This window comes from Rhipicephalus sanguineus, chromosome 11, assembly GCF_013339695.2.
Source record: "Rhipicephalus sanguineus isolate Rsan-2018 chromosome 11, BIME_Rsan_1.4, whole genome shotgun sequence".
Lineage (NCBI taxonomy): Eukaryota > Metazoa > Arthropoda > Arachnida > Ixodida > Ixodidae > Rhipicephalus > Rhipicephalus sanguineus.
Genome location: NC_051186.1, coordinates 113,749,141 through 113,758,669, shown reverse-complemented (window position 1 = coordinate 113,758,669; position 9,529 = coordinate 113,749,141).

Below are 9,529 nucleotides of genomic sequence, written 5' to 3'. Positions count from 1 at the left end.
AGCAAGTGCATTGCGCCCTATCTTCCTTTGGAATGTCCCCATTGTAAGTAACATTTCAGCGAACAAGAAGTTTATAGCCTTCTCGATAGTTTGAGCTAACACTAAGTAGAACTGTGAAGCAATATATTTTGTAATTTGCTTGGATCATAGCTACGGTATGTAATGCGGTCCTATACGAAGGGGTGAGTGCCAAAGACTGCGTTTTAGGAGCTTGCTCGGCAAGCTTCTTATGCTCGCGCCTTGTCCTCACCTACGTGACCGTCGGCGCGGCGGCACACACTACGCTCGGCGCAGCTGCGCTCTCTGGTGATTTCAAGAATGCTCACTAGATGGCGCCGCCGCTCAAGGCAGCACACACCATGCTCGGCGCAAGCGCGACTGCTCGAGGGCCGCACCTCTCGTTTCGCTAGCTTCCTTTCTCTTCGGCCGGGAGCTCACTAAGTGAACACTCTTCGTTGCCACTCCCCAGCATGAACGGCAGCAGCGCGACGGGCTCGCAACCCAGCAGCAGCTCGGGAAGATCTCTCCTTGCCAATAACCAGCCAACACATGATGTCGCGTTACGCTCTCCGATGCGTATCGTACGACTGCAAACGTCCCACCACCGTCAGGGGCACCTGTATCGATGTTGCCTTCTCGAACTTTCCGTTGCGTCCCATCATCGATGATCCCTTGGCAACATACTTTACTGATCATAAAGCAATCATCTTTAAAGGGAAACGAGTCCCCAAGCTCGTCGAGGGACGCCCTTCTTGTACTTTGTAAAAGAATATCTCTTGTGTATATGTAATGCATATAGTTCAACCATCATAAAGCAATCATCTTTAATGGAAAACCAGTCCCCGAACTCATCGAGGGACGCCCTTCTTGAACTTGGTAAAACAACATCGTTTCTGTATATATAATGTTTATAATTCATCCAAATGTATATATACTTGATCAAATTGTATATAGTGCATCCAACCGTAATTTAATAAATATTGTGGATGTAATGTATGTATAACAACGTTGTCACGTCTATATATGATGGTAGAGGAATGTGCACGGAGCATTCGCGGGTTACCCGATCATCTCCGAGCAAGCTCCTCTAACATCATTCACTTCGTGGATATGGCGATGAATTTTTTTTCTAATCCTTCGGGCTGATTGCATGTCTCGTTTTGAGTGCCCGGATAACGGACCTGGCAATTAGCTCAAGATCATGTGAAAGGCGGCCGACAGTGCGGGCTAAAATATTTCATGCGTATAAAAGCAGGAGTATTATGGCGCAAAATTCCAACAAGAAGAGGTTGGGGAAGTCGTACGACTTAAAAAAACTGGTGACCGGATCTTCCAGCCAAGCTCCCACGGCGCTTTGTAAAACAGAATTGGTATTTGTAGATACGAATTTCCGCTATAGAGATTTATGTCGCTTATATCTAATACTAAATTTTGTCTACGTATTTACCTACTACTATTGAGATCGAATGACATCTCGCGTCAGGCGCCGTGCTAGCGTATGGGGTAAGGTATTGTGTTGCCATTTTCGAGGAAATGTGGTCGATCCCTCTCTGGGGCAACTGCATTTCAATGGGACTCAAATGCAAGAAGATCCGTGTACTTATATACAAATGAAATAACTAACTTGCTATGTTGCTCCACGTCGAGGAGATTATGAACGGCGGCCCTCAGTCTCCAAGCGATGGCTTCTTGCTGCTTTCCTTGCGGTTTCCCAATTCATCAGCACATCATATCTAGCACAGCGTCTTTAACACTGCATTCCCTTCGTCCTCCGTACAATGTTACTGCGATAGCAATTATACAGACAGTCTCGACGGATTTTTGCCGGCGCCGCTGCCGTCGCCGTCATGTCATTCCGGTTTGAAGTCCAAATTGACAAGCTCTCCCGCGCATTGTATGTCCTACCGCGGGTAAAAGTGCGCGAGCGGGGGCGACAAACGCGACCGAAGCATAGATCAAAGGAGCCGGCCCATTTCTATCGCTCGGAGGGCGGATGCGATAACATCACCCCGCTCGGGAGGCCTGCCATCGAAGCAGACAGGAAAGGCTCGCCCGTCTTTAACAACCATGAAACATTACGTGAGGCAGAGGTCGGGGGGAGGGGGGGCGGTTGTCGCGCGAGCAGCCACTTTGAACTTTGAATCTAAGGGCACGGTCGCGATCGCTGGCGTGCACGCTATTTTGAAAGCCATCACATCGGGCGGCTCGTATACCCTTCTACGTGCTGCGCTCTCAACGCGAAGTGATTATGCGGAGAGCGGCCGTATTCTCTTACACCAGCGTTTTGTAGTTACGCGAGATCGGATACAATACAGTCAACTGCAAGCCTCACTTCGTGTACCACTACAATTGGTTGCTATTACACTCATTCCTTCGCCCTTGCGGTGAAACTGTGACTTTTTTTTCTTGCTTTTTCGCAGCGTCGTTTCCAAATGAAGTGCGGTTGTGATGTTCTTCGCCTGAGATACAGTTACTCACTGCAGAAACTCCGTTTTCTGTATTTGTTAGGAATCTGCACTCACCCCAACGCACTTTAATTCCCTTATCAGGTAAAGCGGAAGTCCATCCAGCACTTTGGCGGACGCGCAGTACGGGTTTTTCGTTTTGTGCACCTGAATTGCAGCCGCTCTATCTATGTGCCAAAGCCACCACCGCAGCGCCGCGGTATCTTTCTTCAACTCTGAGTGCCTCTAACTTTTTTCTATAAGCAAACGTCAAACTATTGTGACTCCCAAGCTGTCAAGGTGAATATTTCCAGCGCGCTTTAAACAGAGCACCTTGCATATTAAAGTGACGAGGCTACGCAACCAAGACGTGTCAGATGCGGCTAAAATAGACGCTGGTGCACGCTTCAAAAATGATTACATCAGAACGATTGTGGTACCTCACTGGCTGTGGCAGAGTCCTGCTTATTTCAGGAATTTGACTAGACTCTGAGGTACGGTTGCCGGAATTCGTGGGGAAAGAAATGCAAAACCGAGCATATACATTGTTGTATCTGTGCGTCAGTCAATCTCAGACTGTCCAGATTCTTTCATTGCGGTGTCCCTGGTAAAGATATTGTGCAGCTGCCTATTTTTTTAACCTGGACGCATGAGCATTGACCGCCGAGTTGTTAAGCGCCGTACAACGGAGTGCAGCGGCGAAATAAACGAGAATACGCGCATGCGCGCTATAAGCAGTCCTGCGCAGGCGTTGTCTGCTGGGTTTTTCTGGTAACCGTACACGAGCACCGTTATCGTCATCTTTTTTTTTTTCTGGTCTGAACGCTGACATCAAGTTATAAAGAAATGGTCAAGTGGTCGTCCTTCAAATTGATGGGATGTGATTACACCCGCTAATTATATTATGTCCGTATCAGCATTTTAAAGGCGGTACTGTTAAGCTTTTCGTTATGCCGTACGCAGTGCACAAGAAACTCTCATCATCAGAGGCCGGTGCGCGCTCTTCTTTCTTCGTCCTTTTGTCATCATTGTCTAATTCAGTCTCGATGCTTAGTCAAGCCAATTAATCCAAGCTACGCTAAGATCAAGCCAAATAAGTCATGCCATGTTAATACCAAGCTAATTAAAGCCATACAAATCAACATAATTTTAATTACGAATATGCTTACAAACGGAGCCGTAACGAAAGCATCGTTAATTAAGATTCTAATAATTAAAGCGTGCTCATTAGCAGCTTACTAACTAAGGATATGTTAGTTAACTAGTTTAGGACCCCACTACCATGAAACTATGAAAATTAGGCCTTGCTTTTTAGCGAGATATTCATTCACATGGCCCTAATGCAAGGTATTAATTAGCATGAATAATTGTCAATGTTCTAATTAGGTATGACTTAATTATAAGGTCTTAGTCATATGATCTTAATGAACAGTGTCTTAATTTGCAAGGTTTTAATTATGGTTGACTTCAACAGCGCGATTATGACACGGCTTAGCTTAATTAGCTTGATCTTAGGATAGCCTGGCTTGATTGGCTTGACAAAGCATGAAGACTCTCTAAGAACGTGAAGAAAACGGAGAGAGCCAGAGGGCGCGCTTGGCGCTGATGATAGTTTCGTGTCGACTGCGCACGGCATAACGAAAAGCTTTTTTTTCAACTTTATTATTATTAAACGAAATACAGTAAAACAAAAACATCTTAGCAACATCTGGATCCTTAGCAGAATGCTAGTATGGTCCATGCAACTATAGCATACATAATGTACAGGCAGGAGACAGAGTTATACAATGAACGACATTTTAGCTTAAGATATGCTTAACATCTGCTTATTAGCATTCCTGGTCAGCATAGAAAGCATTAGTTAGTTTATCATGCCACTTTTTAATACTAAACATATAAATAGCCTAATAGAGTTCCTTGTAATGACGTTTAAGCATGAAAATGAAAGCATTGTGTTGTTTCACTTGAACTGGTGGGTTATTCCACAATGACGTGCCAACACTATAAAGTCGCCTTTTGCCATAAACATTTTTAACCAGTGGTTTTAGGAAGTTACCGCAATGGCGGGCTCTTGTTGTGATGGCATAAAAATTGTGATGGCATAAAAAGGGAGTGGTGAAGAGGGACATTGCTTGTTAGAGACTTGTACACCATTATTGTTGTTTTATAATTTATGAGTAGTTGTAGAGGCATGACTTGGTACTGACGAAGGAGTGGTTTAGATGGGGCCATGTAATTTGCGTTTGATATAAAACGGATAGCACGTTTTTGCACAACTATAAGTACTTTAGGTATGAATCGTATGTGGGCCCCAAGATTCAATACAGTATGAGACTTGGCTGTGAAATATGGCAAAGTAAATTGTTCTGAAAGTTGCTACATCGAAGTACTGGCGACATTTGAAAAGCGTAAAGCAGGCTGTCGCGAGTTTTTTGCAGAGGGAGTCAACATGCATTTTCCAGCTGAAATGATGATCTAGAACAACTCCAAGGTATGTTAAGCTACTCACTCTTTCTATGGTTTCGCTCTCAGCCTGAAGCACACACGCGTCCAAAGGAATAACTTTGTATGGTGAATGAATCACCATGTATTTCGTTTTGCTAACGTTTAAAGCCAGTTTGTTGGCCTGAAACCAATCGCAGATTTGTTTCAATTCCAAGCCATGCTTAAGGCTCCATCGATCGATTCGTGTGCGCATCATATCAGTACCGCTGCAACAATGCTGATATGGACGTAGCATAACCAGCGTGTGTAATCACATACCATCTATCTCAAGCGCGACCGCTTATAGCACTTACGCTCTTATTCACATCTACTCCTACTCATTCACGTTCACACTCCCGCGATCTCACACTCATAAGCACTCACTCGCGATCATGGTTGGCCGCATTCAACTGATGGCCGCGTTCAGAAAAGAAAAAAAAACCGTGATGCGGTGCTCAAAAGAAGCAGGGGTGGTATCTGGTTTCCAGGAAAGCCTAGCAGATGACAGCAGCCCAGGACTGCTCATAGCGCACATGCACGTATTCTCGTACATTTCGCCACTGCGCTCCGTTGTGCGGAGCTTATAAACTCGGCCGTCGACGCTCGCGCGTTCAAGTTTTAAAAAATGTGCGGCTGTATTTATCACACGTTATGTGCGCATTTGTATCACACTATGGCCTTAATATTAAGAACTTAGCATACAACTACTTCTTTCTCCTCACTTGAGAATCAAAGTATACAAATTCAGCGGCCTCATTATGACTTTGTTAACCGCGAACAGCTATCACATGCCATGAAAAATGCATACATGAATGCATAGCTTTGTCTAGCTCTGAAATATTTGACTTCCGGATGCCTGAATAGAGGACAATTTTCACCTTTATATTTTCAGTAATCATAGATGCACACTTACTTTTCTCTTAGGGCATGTTGATTTTCCCACTAATATTGCCAGCCATATTACGGCGAAGCAAAGTGCAAAACAGCCAAATTTAGTGTTCATATCTAGGTCGAAATGTTCTGCTCAGAGAGACGTATAAGAAACCTTCTTAAGAAACTCGCTCTATAAAATTTGCAAGCACTGCCGAGGAATTTTATTGATGCATGAGCATTGGCTTCGATGATAACTGATGGGGATCACTGATGACGTAAAGGATGATGGCAGACGCTTCATAACCAGTTCTTTGGATGTTATTTTGCATTCAACGAATAACTAGCTAAAAGTAGCCGCGCACGTGTCCTAAATAACATAAATCATCCGCGGATCTCTCAATTCATCGCGCCTTTGAAGATTTCATTGCCTTGTAAGTAGAAATTTGTTGGAAGTAACTTAATTCAGCATAAAATACCGCAGAAATATTTGTGCAGTTACATGAATTCATTCTGCAAAAGAATTGCTCGCCCACACACCTGCAGACACTTTCATGAAGCACAAGTGACCGCAAGTCTTAACTGCTATCGCATAGTGAATCGTAATTATAAAACATGAAAAGAGAAACAGAAATTCTGCACAGACATTGCTGACTTCCTCGTTCAAGTGTACTCGGACAGTTAAACTTTTTGTGAATTACAATAATAGATTTTTTATGAAAAAGCAGCCTTGCTATAATAACAAACATGCAAGACCAAAGTGGCGGAGAACCGATGGAAACACAATGTCCTAAACAAGTTGCATGAAGAGCTGTATTTCTTCAGAGAGCGTGGCCGAAGTTTTGATACGAAGACCTATCCTTGTCGAATGCACTTTCTCACCCTTGGCATGTTAGACGTAAGTAATGTTTTGTCGCTGACGCTGCTCGCGATCTCGAAAAGAAGCAAATGGAAATGCGATCCGAGCGGCCATTTTGCGCCTGTGAGGATCACAGTAGGGAAACGATTGACCAAATGACTTAACAAAAGCTGAAACGTGACCGGGTGACTGGGAAACACAGCGCGCAAGTGAGAAAAATTAAAGGAAACACCTACTGGCAAATGTGCGTTAAGAAAAGAAATCTCCAACAGCAAGAACACTAGAAACGAATAAACGCGCAGTAGGGAGTCAGATTAGGGGTTGCGAAAACGCGGATGTTGGTTATCGGCAGTGGGTAGTATTACCATTCTGTCAGCCTCGCAGCAGACGACGACTGGCTCAACACGCTAATCAGGTTTATTTTTCAAATGAGACACACTAGGCCTGAAACTGATTAAAGTCGTACTTAGTCAAGCTCACTCGGTATCAAGGCGACCAAACCGTTTCTCAGGCATGACCGATTGGAGTTAGACATGCTAAACTTCCGCTCATGTATCCTCGTCGAATTTGAAATCGATATACTTTGTCTTAGTCTGGCCTAACCCAAATCACGCTTATGAAATTCCCATTCAGCCTCAGTGAAGTTCCGTGATAATAGACATCAGAACAAGTAATACAAGGTGTATCGAAGGAAAGAACGCGGTTTTTTCGCACATGGAGAACACAGGCCATACGCGGTTGTCTGGTACTGCGGCCTGATTGATAACGGTAACGGAGCAGCCAAACCTTATCGAACAAGTGAAACCCGCCCGTGACACGGGCCGCGCCTGTATTGCAGCATGGTAACATATAGCCATGTCTAACACGTCTCAACGCCTAAAGGTATCAGTACACATCACATGCTGCTCTAATGTTTCAGATTGATGCGACCCTTCTGTTACTTCTAAAACAGGTCGCTTAAATGCAAAAAAAGAAACATTAAGGTGATTGCAGTACCTCCACAGTAAAATTACTTCGTTTATAGCATTGGATCACACTGCAGAGATTTGCGTGATGGCATTCTCTGTAACTCTAGCGTGGGCGCTAGAATAAAGCTTGGTCGCTGTGAAGCGAACGCATGCTTCTCTCGTATAACTCTAGGCCGCAGTGGTCGACGCTGGAAACTAAAATTTCTCAGAAATATAAAGTGGCGCCAATTGCGTTCCTTCACATGTGCTCTTTCTCCTAGCAGCTGCCGCAGTGTGTCCAGTAAGTATAGGCTCTATGAACTGAACGGGGGCAGGGGCCTCGTCAGGTTGTCTCATCCTTTATTCTTTGTATCCGTAGGAAATGACCTGAAATAAATTACTTCGATTTGATTCGATTTGACTTGAAGTCCACCAGGAAAGTACGAATTTTCACTTCCTGCAGTGAAAATAGCTTCTTTATTCTGGTGTATCTATTTTTGGTATCTGGTACAGCAGACCGGCGTACTAAGGCGTGCAGAACCACTATATAAAAGTCTAAAACGTGGTCGCGCTTGAGACTGTTTGTACGGTGGTTCTGCATGTCACACACCGCGCACCGATGAAGTAAAGCACCCAGAAGCGGACAAACAAAACGGTGTTCGCAAGGCCTTGGCCTTCTAAATAGCTAGTGCGTCGCGGTCGAAGACAAGAGATTTCTGTGCGCCACCGAGCTTCCAGGAGTACTGTCATCAGGAGCGAAGCACTTTCCTTCCTGCACTCACTGATTATGTACCTTACATTCTTACACTTTCGGACACCACCAAAGTAAGCCGATTGCTTCCGTATACATTAAAATGTCGTATTTATTGCTATTCGTTAACATTCCATACTTCAAACTTTTCCCACGTCGCCGCTTTGGACAGGAGCGCCTCCTTGTGCTCAAGGGGAGGAATCGCACAAGCGCCTGTTCCCAGCAAAGAGCCATACTCGGCAAACTTCACACCTCAACTATCATTTACAATTCACAAAGCGCACGAAAAAGGAGGTGCATGTACACTGGCAATAATGGCGCTATATTAGTTATTTTCATGAAATTACATGGACGGCTTGATGGTGTGCGCCGGCCCGTACTGGATCTCAGCTCGCAGCATATGCGCCTCAGCCAGTACACTCGGTGGAAAAAACAGGGTTTATTGCATATGAAATTAGTGATTGGGTATTATCGTGAGGTAGACGTATTGGACGTGTCAAATCTATATCCCATTTTGTACTGTACCGTCGACCAAATCATCTGCGCCAGGAAAACTACAAATCTCAGTTCAAGAGGCAAGAACGGCGGTGCTAGTGAATGGTAAAAGGCCTCAAATTTTTCCGGAAAGAGCTATTGAAGTCGCAGTGGAACGATTATTGACGCTAGCCCTTGTAGACACCGGCGCTGCTCTTTCAGCGACTGATTCCTGCATTCATGCCAGGATGGCAGATCACCGGATTGGCGAGCGACGCTGACACCGGTTTGCGTGTGGCTCAGTATTGGCAGTCTCGGGGCTATAAAAGCCGAAGACTTTGGAACCATTTCTCTTTCTTCCCCTCTTTTCACCTAATCGTGTAAATAAACCTAGGTTCCTTCTTGACAGAACGCGCCTCCTCACTGGGAAACATCGGCTATGCGGACGTACGGCTGGAGCCAGCTACGAAACGAGACCCGCCGAACCCCACTTCTTACGCCATTCGTACAGCCAACGCGCAGCACGTCGAGCCGTCTGGCAACTCCACAACCCGTGTCATCATCCAGCATGTTCCCCAGGTCATCGAATTCATAGTGCAGGCACCATGTTCTCACGACGTCATATTAGGTTGATATTTTTTCTCCACACATCATGCGATAATCAATTGCGCCCGCGTGGAAATCGTTTTCGTTTTTGACA